This window comes from Pan paniscus, chromosome X (genome assembly GCF_029289425.2).
Source record: "Pan paniscus chromosome X, NHGRI_mPanPan1-v2.0_pri, whole genome shotgun sequence".
Classification (NCBI taxonomy): Eukaryota; Metazoa; Chordata; class Mammalia; order Primates; family Hominidae; genus Pan; species Pan paniscus.
In genome coordinates, this window is record NC_073272.2 from 89,636,835 (window position 1) to 89,652,802 (window position 15,968).

Sequence of the window (15,968 nt, forward strand, 5' to 3'; positions counted from 1 at the left end):
TTTCTCTGGGTAGGACTTCCTGCACTATGTTGAATTGGCATGGTGAAAGTGGGCATCCAAGTCTTCTTCCAGTTCTCAAGGGGAATGTTTCCAGCTTTTTACCATTCAGTATAATTTGGGCTGTGGGTTTGTCATAGACAACTCTATTATTTTGAAACATGTTCTTTCAATGCCTAGTCTGTTGCTGATTTTTATTATGAATAAATGTTTTTATCCAAAGCTTTTCGTTTTTACAGTGATTTAGTGTGTTTCTTAAGGTAAAACAACAAAAACAAATTCTAAAATTATAACTTTAAATTAAGTGGTTAAATTTCAGATGACAGAGCCAATAATTGGTAACAGCTTCTTTAAGTTCATATTAATAGTCCAATTAAAAACACTAAAAACACTACCTGGCAATAGTTTGAAAGAATCAGAAGGGTTCAGTGAAGGGAAAAAAATATCCAAACATGAAAAATACCCACAAAACACACGATCTTCTTTTTCATTTTATAATCTAAACTTGTAAAATTTTTATAAATACATGATCATTCTACACAATACAGATCTTCTAGAGCATTTGTAAAGGGTATTTTGGTCTTAAGGAATAAAGACTAAGATGGAAAAGGAGATGAAAACAGTGAAATCTGAGGAAGCAATACACTCTCTACACACAAGCAAACTGCAATTCATCCAGTCAAGTTAGTGGTTACAGTTCAGTACATGATTTTCAAGGCAACTAAGAAATCGGGACACAGATATTTCCCCTTCCTAGAGTTAACAATTCTTTTAAAAGCTCTGATGTATCCATAAAGGAGTGTTGATTTTTGTGGGGTTTTTTTCCCAAAAGGAAACAAAAAAGTTTTCATCCCTAAATTCACATACACAAGTTAAGTTAAGCTATAAGCTAGTTTTAGACTACCCAGTGAAATAGAATTGTTGGTACCATCTGAGGCAGGTGCTACCCTCCCTAGTCAGTTCAAAACATGATCCAGTAAAACAAATACACATTGGTATGCCTCAAACAACTATAAAGCATTTCATTTTTCTTCAAATATCATGTTTAATTAACTCCTAAGGTAACAGACTTCTAGAATGTTGTATTTTAATGGTGTATCGGAATCAATACTAGCAACAGAATGCAAAATTCAGAACTGCTATAAAAGTAAAATCATCATTAAAAAAAACTCAATCCTTATGTAAAAAGAGGGAGAACTGAGTGTGAAATACTAACACCAAATGTCTGAAGGCAGAATTTTTGTTTGTGGAAGACCAAGTGAAGAGATAGATGCACCTAATCAAGACCAAATGGAAGACAGTGAAGAGTATGAAAACTGTTTAAAAAGGAAAAAGAAAAATAAGAAGGAAAATGGAGAAGAGACAGGCAGGAAAAGAATTACTAGACAGAACAAAAATAAGAGAAAATGAGGCATGTGCATATGGCTCTTTTTTGTCTGTCCTTTGTATTCCTAAATAACTTAAAATGTAAGTGGCATGTAGGCCACACTAGCAGGCAAGAATGAGCCTTGTGATGGATAGAGATGAAGGATCTTAGGCAAACAAATTGTTTTATTTTTTGTTTTTGCTTTTAATTCATACCTGAAAGCCTTGAATCCTTGCTAAATATTCCAGTTGTTTTGAAGGTTGTACTGGAGAACAAGGGGGAGTAGGAGAACTTCCTTTTAAACCTGTGGCTTCAGCTGTAGAAGATGTTCCATTCATAAGGAGTTCCCTGGGCATTGTAGCTGAACTATTTGATGTGGGATACATACTGAACAAAGAGCTTGAAGGTTGGTTCATATCTCTGGGTGACAAATAGCCTAGAGTAGTGCCAGAGATTACTTTGTGGTGGCTGGCTTCCATCTCTTGATAAACATCAGGAGACAAATGAAGAATTCCTTTTGGAGTATTATTTGTTGGTTCAGGAAACCCAGGCGTTGGACCACTCCATCCTTTGTTTTCCCCTGTCTTCTCAAGTTGATCCTGAAGATTAATGGATGCTTTATAACCAAATTGTAATAGCATTGCTACTGCAGCACTTTTTTTTTTTTTTGGCCTTTTTATTAGGTCCCGTTCCTGTAGCAGTTTCATTGCCTACCTTCATATACATCACAAATTCTCGACATCGAGGCATTCCTCTTTCTGAAAGCAAAACATAATCTGGCTCCTTTTCCTTTTTGGCCTGTTGAATTTGCGCCAGGCAGCTAATAGGGTTCATCCCTTGGCCTATTCTGGTCCGGCCTTGACTATTGTTTCAGGGTGTTTTTTAAAAAATAATTTTGCCTTTTCCACCACAGGAAGAGGTGGAAGTTTTTTAAGCTCCTGTAAGACGGTGGTTGCAGCACGCTTCTTGGAGAGTTTTTTGCTATTTCCTTCTCCTTCTGTAGAGAACTTTCCTACTGACACTCGAGTAACAAAGCTTTTCATATGTGGTGGTCCACTTTCTTTAATAACCTCAGAACTAACAGGTATATTTCAGTTCAGAGCAATTTCAAACACTAAGCTGATCTCAGACTTATTTGCATCTTTGTCATCATCTATATCCTTTCCTGATTCACCATTCTAAGGCGATCTTTCTGGAATAGGTTTAATCTGCAGTGCTTGGAGGGCTTTCATTGCAGCATTGTGTCTGGCTTTCCTTCCCCCCAAAATTCATTATTTCCTACATGAGCTGAACATAAAAGATCTTAGGTATTGGACAATGATACCTCTGATTATACATGACTTGAAAGTTGTAATTAGCTCTATTATTTGGGAATGGCTTTGGATCTAATGGCCTGTGGATGGCAGGCTCTGCCCCTTTTCATAGCAAGCCCATTCAGTTCCACAGTTGGTGTTATACAGTCTGGGTTATTGTTAACATTACTTTTGGGTGGCTTCTAAATCGGTTTGGGAAGCGTAGATTCAGTCAAAGCTTTATTAGCGACAGCCTGTTGAGCCTTCTTTATACTGCTGCCTTCGGATTCCCATGTCCGCTCACCAAGACTCAGTTACACTGAGAACATCTTTGAATGAGCAGGCCCTCTTTAATCCAGAAGTTTATACTGGGGTTGGACTCTATTGAAACGGGCTAACTCATTTACCAGATACATTGCAGTTTTCTCTTTTGGGTTTGCCAATTTTATCTTGGAGAGAAGCTGATTTATTTGAAGCATGTTAAGACAATATTGACCAAACTGCTGTGTCCCTCACGGCTCCAAAAACTTCTGAGCCTTGGTCAAATTACTTTGTGTATCTTTGAGTTCTTCTTTTTCTGTCTTCTTCTTCTTTATTTTTCTTCAATCTTCAAAAAGTAAGCTAAAGCCCTTGTCTCTCCACTACGCCTCCCGCCGGCCCGCGACCCAGCGCGGCCATTGTTCGCGACGCCTCTCCCGCCCCCTGGCGGCTGCGGGGGCCCCAACAGCAGTTGGCTCTGCGGGGCTAGCGGTGGCGAGCTGGGCCCCCAGGCGAGGGCCATTCCTGCGGGCCTTGGGAACGCCGGCGAGCTAGTGCGCAAAGAGCGGCCCCGCCTGCCTCCAAAGCTTTTTTTTTTTTTTTTGCATCTATTGAGCTGATCATATGATTTTTGTTTTTGGTTCTGTTTGGGTGGTGAATCACATGTATTGATTTGCATATGTTAAACCAATCTAGCATCACAAGAATAGCGCCTCCTTGATTGTGGCGAAATCAACTTTGTGATGTGCTTCTGAATTACATTTGCTAGTATTTTGTTAAGAATTTTTGCATCTATGTTCATCAGAGATATTGGCATGTAGTTTGTTTTTTTTGTTGTGTTTTTGCCAGGTTTTAGTATCAGGGTGATACTGGCTTCACAGAATAAGTTAGGGAGATGTCCCTTATCCTCATCTTTTTAGAAGAGTTTCAATAGAATTGGTATCAACTCTTCTTTATACATCTGGTAGAAATTAGCAGTGAATCTTTCTAGTCCGAGGCTTTTTCTGGTTGGTAGGTAGGTTTTTTGTTTTTTTTTTTTTTTTTCTGATTCAATTTCAGAACTTGGTATTAGTTTGTTCAAGGTTTCAATTTCTTCCTGATTCAATATTAAGATGTTGTATGTTTTGAGGAAGTTATCAATTTTCTCTGGATTTTCTCCTAGTTTTTGTGCATATAAGTGTCCATAATAGTCCCTGAGATTCTTTTGTATTTCTGTGGGATCATTTGTAATATCACCTGTTTCATTTCTGATTGTGCTATTTGGATCCTCTCTCTCTTTTTCTTTGTTGATCTGGCTAGTAGTGTATTGATCTTGTTTATCTTTTCAAAAAACCAACTATTGTTTTGTTAATTATTTGTATGTATTTTGGAGTCTCATTTTGGTCAGTTTGCTAGCAGGGGTGAATATGTGACTTACCCTTGGCAAATTCATGTGGGTCTGCAGCAACCTCAATTCTTGCCTCCTCAGAAGAAAAAAATTTGACTGAGGGGTACAAGGCAGAAAAAGAGACTGAGGCAAGTTTCAGAGCACGGCAGAAGTTTATTAAAAGGCTTTAGAGTAGGAAATAAAGAAGAGACCCAAGTGGGTCCCTTGGAGGTCAAGTGCCCTGTTTCACCTTGAACATTGGATTTTATGTGCTGACCTACTTCTCGCATCTTGCACCCCTTTCCTTTCATTCTTCCCTTACGGTGACCCGCCCGCATATGTGGTGCCCTGGTTGCACTTGGGAAGTGAGTATGTGCAATGTATTTACTGGAATTGTATGCATGCTAACCTGAGGCTTTCTTCCCTTTTCCAGTGGTATGCCCCTGGAAGGTCATACTGCACCATTTTGTCTCTTAATGCACATATTGAGCTCATTCACCCAATTCCTGAGATCTTATTGGAAGCTGCCAATTACCAATTTCAAGTGTATTTATCTGTTGGGAAACTGCCTCTTCCTGGTGTCGGCTGCAATCAATTACCATTTTAGAGAGGCAATGTGACAACGGCCAAACCATCCTCTGATGGTTGCCTGATCTTCCTACAGAGTGGGGGTCATAAACTTGGTTTATGACCAAGCATATGGTTGATCTTGGAGTATGTTTCATGTGCAGATGAGAAGAATGTATATCCTCTCGTTGATGGGCAGAGTATTCTGTAGATGTCTATCAGGTCCAGTTGGTCAAGTGTTGGGTTTAAGTCCAAAATTTCTTCTTAGTTTTCTGCCTAGAAAATCTGTCTACTGCTGTCAGTGAGGTGTTAACATCCCCCACTTGTTATTGTGTGTCTAAGTGTTTTCATAGGTCTAGAAGTACTTGTCTTATGAATCTGGGTGTTCAAATGTTAGATGCTTATATATTTAGGATAGTTTAGTCTTTTCGTTTATTTAAACCCCATGTAATTATATAATGATGTTCTTTTGTCTTTTTTTACCGTTGTTAGTCTAAAGTCTGTTTTATCTGATATAAGAGTAGTGACCCCTGCCCTTTTAAGTGTTCTATTCACACGATAGATCTTTCTCCAGCGCTTTACTTTGAGCCCATGGGTGTCATTTATGTGCAGGATGGGTCTCTTGAAGACATTAGGTGGATGTGTCTTTTTAAAAATCCAACCTGCAACTGTGTGTCTTTTAAATGGAGCACTTCAATCATTTACATTCAATGTTAATATTGATATGTTAGGTTTTGACCCTATCCTGAAGTTGTTAGCTGCTTGCTTTGTAGTTTCAGTTGTGTAGTTGCTTTATATGGTATTTTCCTCTCAGTGTCTCCAGGCATTTCCACAAGTTACCTCCAGGGCTTGGGAGAAGCAAAATGCTTTCCCTCAGCCTTGACTGCTCAAATTCTGCAGTGGAAAGAGGAGTCACAGAGAGGTTCTCTGCCTCTCTTATGTACTGGGGCATAAATAGGCATCTAATAAATGTCACTGAATGGAGATTTCCAAGTCAGAAAGTCATGAAAAAGTATACTACCTCAGTGTTAAGTAAAATAAGAGAGAATCAGTAAAAAATAGCTCTCTGTCCTGAGTTTATAAGATAAAATTTGAACAGAATTATTTCTACCACTTGAGAGTTATGATTACTATTCTTTAATATTTTCTAATGTTTACTCTCTTTGTCATTTCTCATCTTCTAGATTTACTGATTTTTTACTGTGTACCCCCACACTCAAATGTGCAAACATACACACATGCGTGAACCATAAATATGTAAGCATGTATTCACACACAAATATATTTTCTCTATTTCACTATTTATTTTATTAAAGCCTATTTAAAAATATTCCATCATATAATCCCAAATAACAGATGATATTATGTATATGCAATTTAAGCTAATAATGAATAACTTTCATAGGATGATAAGAAAGTATAGAATGAAATTAAATTAATGTTTCAAAATTGAAATCTGGTGACATTCAATGCAAATTTATTTGTTTCCAGTGAACAGAAGAAAACGTTCAGTAATGAAAAATACAATTTTATGCTACAGTGTATCAGTAATAAGAATTGAAGAGTTTCAGCTGGTCAACTAGGACTCACCTTAAACCTCTGAACATGAAAATTTTGCTTCAGGAAATATGGAGATGATCTCATCTTAAAATCAAAAGCAATCACAGATTTCTATTACGTTGTAGTCCCTATTAATACAAACTAATGTGAGGAAATAAGCAAATTTGAGATAAGGTGTAAGATTCAATTTTATGAATACTGACATGTTTTTTGAATAGTCTGACTTTTCACACTCCGTGGTTGAATATGAAGATAAGTATAAAACATCATTGAATAGGGACTTAAATTTAATTACTTATTTATAAGCCTGTGATAAATGCAATTAGCTTCACACAAGGTTTTTTTAACATATATATTTATATGTAAATATATATAATCCATAAATATATATAATATATAAATATATATATAATCTATTCCATTTTTTTGCAAAGTGGAATGCCAGTTTAGTTTTCCAAACCTATTGAGAATCACATTGGACCTCTTATAACAAGTGTGCAATTTCAAGTACCTCTGTATTTGTATTATAATAACATTTTACTAAAAAGATTACTTATAGTCAACACCTAGCATTCATATTGTAGAGATGAAAAGGTGCTTTATCTTCCTTTCCCATTGCCATAACCATTATCAGGTTTATAGCTGATATATAACAAAAGACAGATTAACAATGGAAAACAAAACAAATTCATTACATGACATGGGAGCCTTCGGAAATGAAAAGCCAAAGACCTAGGAAAAAGTGTGTTTTCATGCTAAGTCTGAGGAAGGAAGTAGATAGTTGTGGAGACAAATAATTGGACACAAAAGGTATAATCTAATGGTAATAAACTGAGGAGGAAACCCAGCAAGGCCTATTTGTTCAGTTTCTTCTTGGCCTCTCTGTTAAGCATTCATTTCCTCTGGATATACAGCAGGACAACTGTCACATAAGGATCTTATGACATATTTCAGAGGGCAATTTTCCTAAGTTTCATGGTTTCCATTTGGGGAGAATTAGGGGTGGGAGACAGGAAGGTGGGATAAAGTCAGAGAGACTTTCTAGCTTCTGAGTCACTGCTATCTCCTTCAACTCAAAAATACTTAGCATGCCAAGGTACCATACTTTAAGGCATGGTGCCTGAGCCCTGATAATATACTTATTTATATAGTACAAAGCAAAAGAACAATCATTATACCCATTGTAGTAGACAGAACACAAACAATTTTTTTTTTTTTTTTTTTTTTTTAGACGGAGTCTCGCTCTGTCACCCAGGCTGGAGTGCAATGGCATGGTCTCCGCTCACTGCCAGCTCTGCCTCCTGGGTTCACACCATTCCCCTGCCTCAACCTCCTGAGTAGTTGGGACTACACGCGCCCGCTACCACGCCGGCTAATTTTAGTAGAGACAGGGTTTCACCGTGTTAGCCAAGATGGTTTCGATCTCCTGACCTCGTGATCTGCCTGCCTTGGCCTCCCAAAGTGTTAGGATTACAGGCGTGAGCCACGGTGCCTGGTCAAGAACTTTTTGAGACGGAGTCTCCCTCTGTCGTCCAGGCTAGAGTGCAATGGCATGATCTCGGCTCACTGCAACCTCCACCTCCTGGGTTCAACAGATTCTCCTGCCTCAGCCTCCTGAGTAGCTGGGACTACAGGCACGCACAACCACGCTTGGCTAAATTTTGTATTTTTAGTAGAGATGGGGTTTCACCATGTTGGCTAGGCTGGTCTTGAACTCCTGACCTCGGGTGATCCACTCACCTCGGCCTCCCAAAGTGCTGGGATTACAAGCATGAGCCACTGCACCCGCCCAGAACAAGAATTATTGCCTCTATTTTATAGATAAAAACAACTGAAGCATCACAGTTTTTGTGACATCATAAAGATAACATAGCTAAAAGGGGTTTGTGATAGGTAGAATAATGGCCTTCTAAAGATATCCACATGCTAATTCCAGCAAACTGTGAATATTTTAGATTAGACGGCAAAAGAAAAATTAAGTTGCACATAGAATTGAGTTTGCTAATCAGCTGACCTAAAATAGGTTAATAAATGAATCCAAAATATTTTTCCACAAAATATTGAAGATTGTTAAGTCAAAGATACTAAAAATGCAGGGGAACACTCTGCATCAGCCTCTATTAGTCTGATGGCAGGATATAAATCCTTCATTACTGGAGACAGCACTTTTTTGTCAGCTCAGAGAAAGCACCAACCAGCAGGTGCCAGAGGAATCTGGAAAACAAATTTTACTATTTTCCCAGATTCCCCTGTTTTTCAAAAGACGAAACTTGCTCTCTCCGTTGTGTTATCATTATGCTAGGATTTATTGCTCTTTTTAAAAGTACTATTTAAGCAAGACCCCTAAGCCACTGCCTCGACAGAGATTCTTTTGAACTGAGTTTTTCCCAGATGATGGGTACAGCATGTGTCAATAAACTTGCTGTTTTTTCTCTTGTTAATCTGACTGTTATTTCCATGAGAGTGTCTCTAAGGATTTATGAGGGTTAAAAAACAACTTAATTTTTCCCTGCAGTCTCATGGCCATGAAGGGATTGAGAGAGACACTCTCCTCACTCCAGGGCCAATGGATGGAATTCTGAAACCTGACAAACACTGGCAGAAAAATCAGTGCTCCAGATCTCTATCTGCAGTGCTTGGTAGAAAGGGGAAGGTATTTTTTTTTTATTTTTCTATTTTTTTTTTCCAAATTCAAATAACAGGAGAAAATCATTTGCATAAAATTGCTTTTAGGTATAGTAACTCTTGTGTTTTTATTTTGGCTTATTGGTTCAAGTTGCTTTGAAATACATCGATTAGCTATATTTAAAATAAATCAATTTTTTAAAAGAAGCTCTGTTCCCAAGTTCCTGTAAATTCATCACGGTATTTACAAAAAGTACTTCAGTCTAACTGAAAAAGGCTTTTTTGTCCAATGGAGATGTAAATCTTACCATGTCTTTTAAATGTTGACTTCCAGGTAATTAATCAGCATTCCAGCACAGATCAGATTTAAAACAGGGTTAAAGATCTTTAGATCCACCAGAACATTTCTTTCCTCAGTGGATACCTTTAGCTCAAAAGAGAAATGTTTATGAGAATTAGTTTACATTGCTTGTTTTAAATTATTTGTATGTCTCTTGACTTTCTGTGAAATCTATTTGTAATCTTTTCTATTGGACAGCTTTTGATTTACTGTCTTACTGTTTGTCTCTTTTAATTTTCCATCTATGGAACACACAGTGTTGTTGGGTCTTTGTGTGAGAATGGTTAACTGAAACCCTAGAGAATATTTCACATTCTTTAAGCTATCATTGGAAATGGTCTGGATCTTGAAAGGGTTGCAGGCCTTGTTCCCTCTTTGAAGACCTTGGTTAAAGCTATAAAGGCATTTTTGGTTTTGTTCTCATGTGTGCTTATTTGCCTTGGTTTTGAGTCATTTTTTTCAGGCATACCATTCATTTAAAACCTTGGTTTATGCTTAGAGCATGATGAAAACATTGTGTTTTGTTTCTTCATTTTTTTCTCCTAAGCTAAATGGGACCATATACTCAAGAAGGAAAGAAACAATTTATTAAAACATTTTAGAGACAATCAACTCTAATTCAAAGCAGGTAAATATTTTGATTTCCATCTTAGCTAGATATTTATTCCCTGATTTAAAAGAATAAATTGAAGCTAGTATAGTTAAATGGATGGGTCAGCCCTGGATATTGTTCAGATGGTAGCATAGTTTTTAGGGGAATTGAAAGCAATTGTTTTTTTCTTACAAATGGAGTCATTACATAGACAAAAATACCCCTCTACAAACATTTTAAAGTCCGTGTATTTATTTCAAAATGTTTGCAAATACTTTTAAAGAAAATCAGGATGTTGGAAATGGTACTGTTCACTTTTGAAAAAGGCAAAACAATTAGTGATAACCCTAGACCTTCAATAGGCAAATATTCCCCCTCTCACCCCAAAACTGTGTTAAGTTTATCCTAAATCTGTCTTCTTACTTAAGTTTGAACTTAGATTTCTTCATACATAATAAACTGTAACCTAACTGAATAGGTAAACACACTATAGCCTCCTCTTGTACCAATCTCATCGTTTCAGCCAATCACAAGTGGCCAACTGTTCAAACAATGTTCAAATAAGGCAAATGTCAAGCTATAACCGCTGTTTCTGTACCTATACTTCCATTCCCTGTATGTCACTTTCCTTTTTCTAGCTATAAGTATTTTCCAGACATGTGGTAGCCCAGAGTCACTCTGAATTTATTCTTGTTCCAGGGGCTGTTCTAGTCACAAATCATTTTATACTCAAACTTTAAGATTAATTTGTCTAAAATTTTTCTTTTAAAAGATAACATCAGGAGTGGGATGCAATTTAGAACTTCCAGTGAACCCTAGGAGCATCCAGTGACCAAGTGAGGTTTCTGCTGGGTCCATTGTGTCCATTGCTGTCTTGCAGCAACTGGAGATTGTGAGTAAATTCTCTCAAATTCTGAAGTTCCACAGATTTGTTTTTGAAGTATTTGAGTTTGCTTGAGCAATTTTTTTTTTTTTTTTTTTTTTTTTTTTTTTTTTTGAGACTGAGTCTTGCTCAGTCACCCAGGCTGCAATGCAGTGGTGCTATCTCGGCTCACTGCAACCTTTGCCTCCCAAGTTCAAGCAATTTTCCCGTCTCAGCCTCACAAGTAACTGGGATTACAGGCACCCGCCATCATGCACGGCTAATTTTTGTATTTTTGTAGAGATGGGGTTTCACCATGTTGGCCAGGCTGGTCTTGAACTCCTGACCTCAGGTGACCCACCCGCCTCAGACTCCCAAACTGCTGGGATTAAAGGCATGAGCCACAGAACCCAGCCTGAGAAATTTTTTTATACAGTCTGTGTTCAGAAGTCACAATGGAAATGACTAGGTCCAGGATAAAATTGGATCTGATAATTAACAGGATTAGATACAGCTAGATGCTTTGGATATCTGACAGTGGTAGACAGAAACTTGCAGTAAATGACAATACGATAGTGATATAAACTCCAGCTTTTGGAAATTTGCAGAATTTTTTTTTGTTTTGTCCCTTTTGTTTTGATTCTTGTGAGCTTAGAGAAAAAAAAAAAGTTGATCAAGAGGACTCCCTCTTCCATCTACACCTACATTTGCACTTACAAGTATTAGGCCCTAAAAGCAGCAAATGCTTACAAAAAAAGGCAAAATTATACTAACGATGATTTTAAATTACAACGAAATGTTCTAAATGAACAATGTTGCACTTTAAAAAAATGCATTTAATAATGAGACCTCCCAAATTAGTTTAACACCAGGGATGCTTACTGATGTGCAGAAGCTTCTAAAAAAATTTCAATATTTTACTGCCTTTTAAAAAAGACTCTTTATAAAAGGCAAATAAAACACTGAAGCAACTAATTGATAAGAAATAATGAATCCATAAGCCTTTGGATTAGTTTACTCTGAAGGTAAAAAGAAAGCTGGATAAGACGTTTATAAAAAGTAAGCTCTCAGGTAACGTAGGCTTGCTTTTATTCTTCAGAGCTATTCATGCTGAATCCACGCATACAGAATGCTTTCTTTGCCATATTAGTTAATGAGTTTCACTTTGAAATAAGTAATTTCAACTAAGAAACCAAAGCTAGGTTAAGAAGACTGCCTGTTGAATCATATCAGTCTCCAAAATGTACCTTAAAGGCATTTAGCTGACCATTTTGAAACCATGTTGTAAAAGAAATGTGCACTTATAAAGGAAATATCAATTTGCAAAAGTGTATGCGTCTGCACCAGGAAGAAAGGGAGGACTGAGTCACTAGAAACTTCTAGCATTAGTTTTAATTTACATGACAAGTCTTACCTTTATTTAGGGTGTTTTTCCTTGCTATCTTGTCTTACCTTATACCATCCTTCCTTGGTTTGAGCAAATGACTGTACACTATATAGGCTTGAAATCTCAGCTCTGTGCTTTGGAGATATTAATTTTTACCTTGCTTTCCCTAAGAATCAGTTCATGATAAGAAGTGTAAATTTAAAGCTGGGCAGCAACTGGAGATTGTGAGTAAATCATCTCTCAAATTCTGAAGCTCCACAGATTTGTGTTTGAACTACCTGAGTTTGATTGTTTTTTGATACAATCTGTGTTCAGAAGTCACAACAGAAATTGGACTGGATCTATGATAGCACACACCTGTAGCCCCAGCTACTCAGGGGGCTGAGGCGGTACAGTCTATTGAGCCCAGAAGTTCAAGGCTACTATGTGCTATGATCATGCCTATGAATGGCCACTGCAGTCTAGCCTGGGTAACATAGCAAGACCTTGTCTCTTTTTTTAAAAAAAGCTTCAGGCTGGGTGGGGTGGCTCATGCCTGTAATCTCAGTCCTTTGGGAGGCTGAGGCAGGCGGATCACTTGAGGTCAGGAGTTCGAGACCAGCCTGGCCAACATGGAGAAACCCTGTCTCTACTAAAAATATTTAAAAAATCAGCCGGGCATGGTGACACGCCTGTAGTCCCAGCTTCTTGGGAGGCTGAGGCACGAGAATCACTTGAACTCGGGTGGCAGAGGTTGCAGTGAGCCGAGATTGCGCCACTGCACTCCAGCCTGGGCGACAGAGCAAGACTCTGTCTCAATTAAAAAAAAAAAGCAAAGTGTGAATTTATGGTTGCCTAGCTAACAATTGCTTAGGGCAATAAATACAGGGAATTGGAAAGTTGATAGTCTGAACGGGAAAAAAAATTTGAAAATTGGCCAATAAAAAAGCTAAATGACAGCTCTAAGATCTTCTGTCTATATGTCTATGTGCTATGCATATACGGTATTTCTATGTGATCTAAAACAATATTTGATAAATAAAGTTACGTTAAAGTAACTTAAATAAAGTTTTTTGGTAAAATAAAATAGGAATGTATTCAGAATTATCGGTATTAAATAAAATTTGACCTTTTTCCTGGGTCTACTTTTCAAACAGGCTTATATTGTCTATGATACACATTTAAAGTTTATAAAACTACTGCTTCTGTAATATTTTTTATACTTACTTGATTTGTTTATGAGCTTATGTATTTGGTTTTGAAACTTTAGATTCTGAGGCCTAGATAGGGGACCATGGTGAGGCCTGGGGACATATGTGTGACTACAGTACCTGTGCTATCAGCTGCAGTGCAGAGCCAAGCCCCAAAAGGCCCCATTCTCCCTGGCCCAGCTCTATCTCTTGGCCATGCTGGGAGGATCAAATCCTCCAGTCATCCTTTTCACAATTCTATCTACTGTCCTGAGCTTTACACCTGATGTGTAAACTTAGGGCCCAAATGTATCCTGCCCTTCATTGCTGTCCTTGGGTAGCAGGTGGGAACTTTGGACCCAAGATGACTGGAGAAGACATTAGGAAGTCTGCTATTGTCATAGCTTCAAAATTCTTTTTTGTAATTTAAATTCTGAAAGTCATGCTATGTTAATTAAAGTAATAACAATAAAATCTCTAAGTCATTTCTAAGTAAGTTAAAATACTAAAAGAATTAATATTAGTTTAAGTGTATATACTTCAGTGCCTTATTTTTGTATGGTGTAGGAAAATAAATATATATTTAGATCTATTAATAAACAAAAAATTGAGAAAGTATATCTTTCTGAAAAAGTATAAAATGGTTTTCATCTACAAATATTTATTTAAAAAAGTTCAAAGTTACTTACCTCCCAGATGTTTTTACTGGGAATTAGGGTTACTAAGAGTTAAAACAGTATTTAATATATGTAAGTGAAACTACTGGATATAAAAGAAAGAATTCTGTATACAGAATGTATTAAAAAAGTAAGATATGTTCTTGATGAGTAAAGTTGCAAAGGCATGAAGATGTGTATTTGTCAAGAAAAATAATCTTGTTTAGTTTAGTAAATCATGCTGCTATAAAGACACATGCACACGTATGTTTATTGCTGCACTGTTCACAATAGCAAAGACTTGGAACCAACCCAAATGTCCAACAATGATGGACTGGATTAAGAAAATGTGGCACATATACACCATGGGATACTATGCAGCCATAAAAATTGATGAGTTCATGTCCTTTGTAGGGACATGGATGAAGCTGGAAACCATTATTCTCAGCACACTATCGCAAGGCCAAAAAACCAAACACCGCATGTTCTCACTCATAGGTGGGAATTGAACAATGAGAACACTTGGACACAGGAAGGGGAACATCACACACCGGGGACTGTTGTGGGGTGGGGGTAGGGGGGAGGGATAGCATTAGGAGATATACCTAATGCTAAATGACGAGTTAATGGGTGCAGCACACTAACATGGCACATGTATACATATGTAACAAACCTGCACGTTGTGCACATGTACCCTAAAACTTAAAGTATAATAATAAAATTTTAAAAAAAGAAGTAATTTAAAGATTGTTTCAAAATGAAGAAAAGATTATGTAGCTAAAGCTAAATGGATACAAAAAGTTGGGGAAAGAAAAATGAATAGAAAATATTTTATAAGAGGTTATAAAAGGTTTATGAATATATTTTGTGGTCAAAAGGTAACAGATGTAATAGATTTGTTTATAAGGTTTTATTAAAATTAGCTTTAATATTGATAACACACTAATAAAGAAGTAAAATTTAGTTTTTCCATTTGAACAAGAATTTCATGTAATAATAATAAGAGATAGTAAAAATTTTTTTTAAGTTTAAACTATAAGAAAAAAAGGGGAGAGGAGAAATTCTCTCTTATGTTGCCTTTATTAGATCTTTTATTGTTTGAAAAACTGAGTCTCCTCTCTATGAAAGAGTAAAGCTTTTGCTTTTAAAATCCTTTCAATTATTACTTTGGCAAAATAAATGGATATTATTATTATCATATTTTAACTAAGTGTTTTAAACCTTTGTTGTATTTGACAAGCATTCAGAAATCAAATGTCAAAAGGAAAAATAACTATTTTTGACCACAGGCTAACTTTGGGAGATTATGTAGGGCCCCTGAGGCATCAGAAGAGAGTGAACAAATAGGCATACGTATATGTTAGTACATACACATACTAATGTATATACATACATATACTAATGGAAAATATATTCTTCCAAGAAATTATGAAATTATTTTAATCTACAAATACTTATATAAGACAGTTCAAAATTACTTACTTTCTAGGTTTTTTAAAAATAGGCATACACACACACACACACACACACACACACACACACACACACCGTGAGTGGGGCGCTTTGTTCTCTTTGTAAAAGCAATTCAGTCAACTGAATTCCTTTCTTCTTAAATCCCTGCTAACTATATGTGCTCCGTCTGCTTCTCTGCTTGTTGGCATATTTTTTTGCCGAGAACTATGTAAAACTCAGAAGGGGGAGAATGGGACGGGGTGTGGAATAAAAAAGTATATATTGGGTAGAGCACATTATACAGTGATGAATTCTGAGATTTATGACAGATGCACTAAAATCTCAGAATTCACCACTACATAATTCATCCATGTAACAAAAAATGACTTGTACCCCAAAGCTATTGAATTTTTTAAAATCCTAAAAGAAAACCTTGTTAGCCTTTGAGAAATGTAATACCTCTTCACACTGGCTCCTCT

The 15,968-nt window shown here is 36.8% G+C and overlaps 1 pseudogene; it reads right to left on the reverse strand.

The window, feature by feature from the left end:
• Nucleotides 1-577: 577 nt before the first annotated feature.
• Nucleotides 578-4,965, reverse strand: LOC103784750 (double-stranded RNA-binding protein Staufen homolog 2-like; annotated as a pseudogene).
• Nucleotides 4,966-15,968: the final 11,003 nt, after the last annotated feature.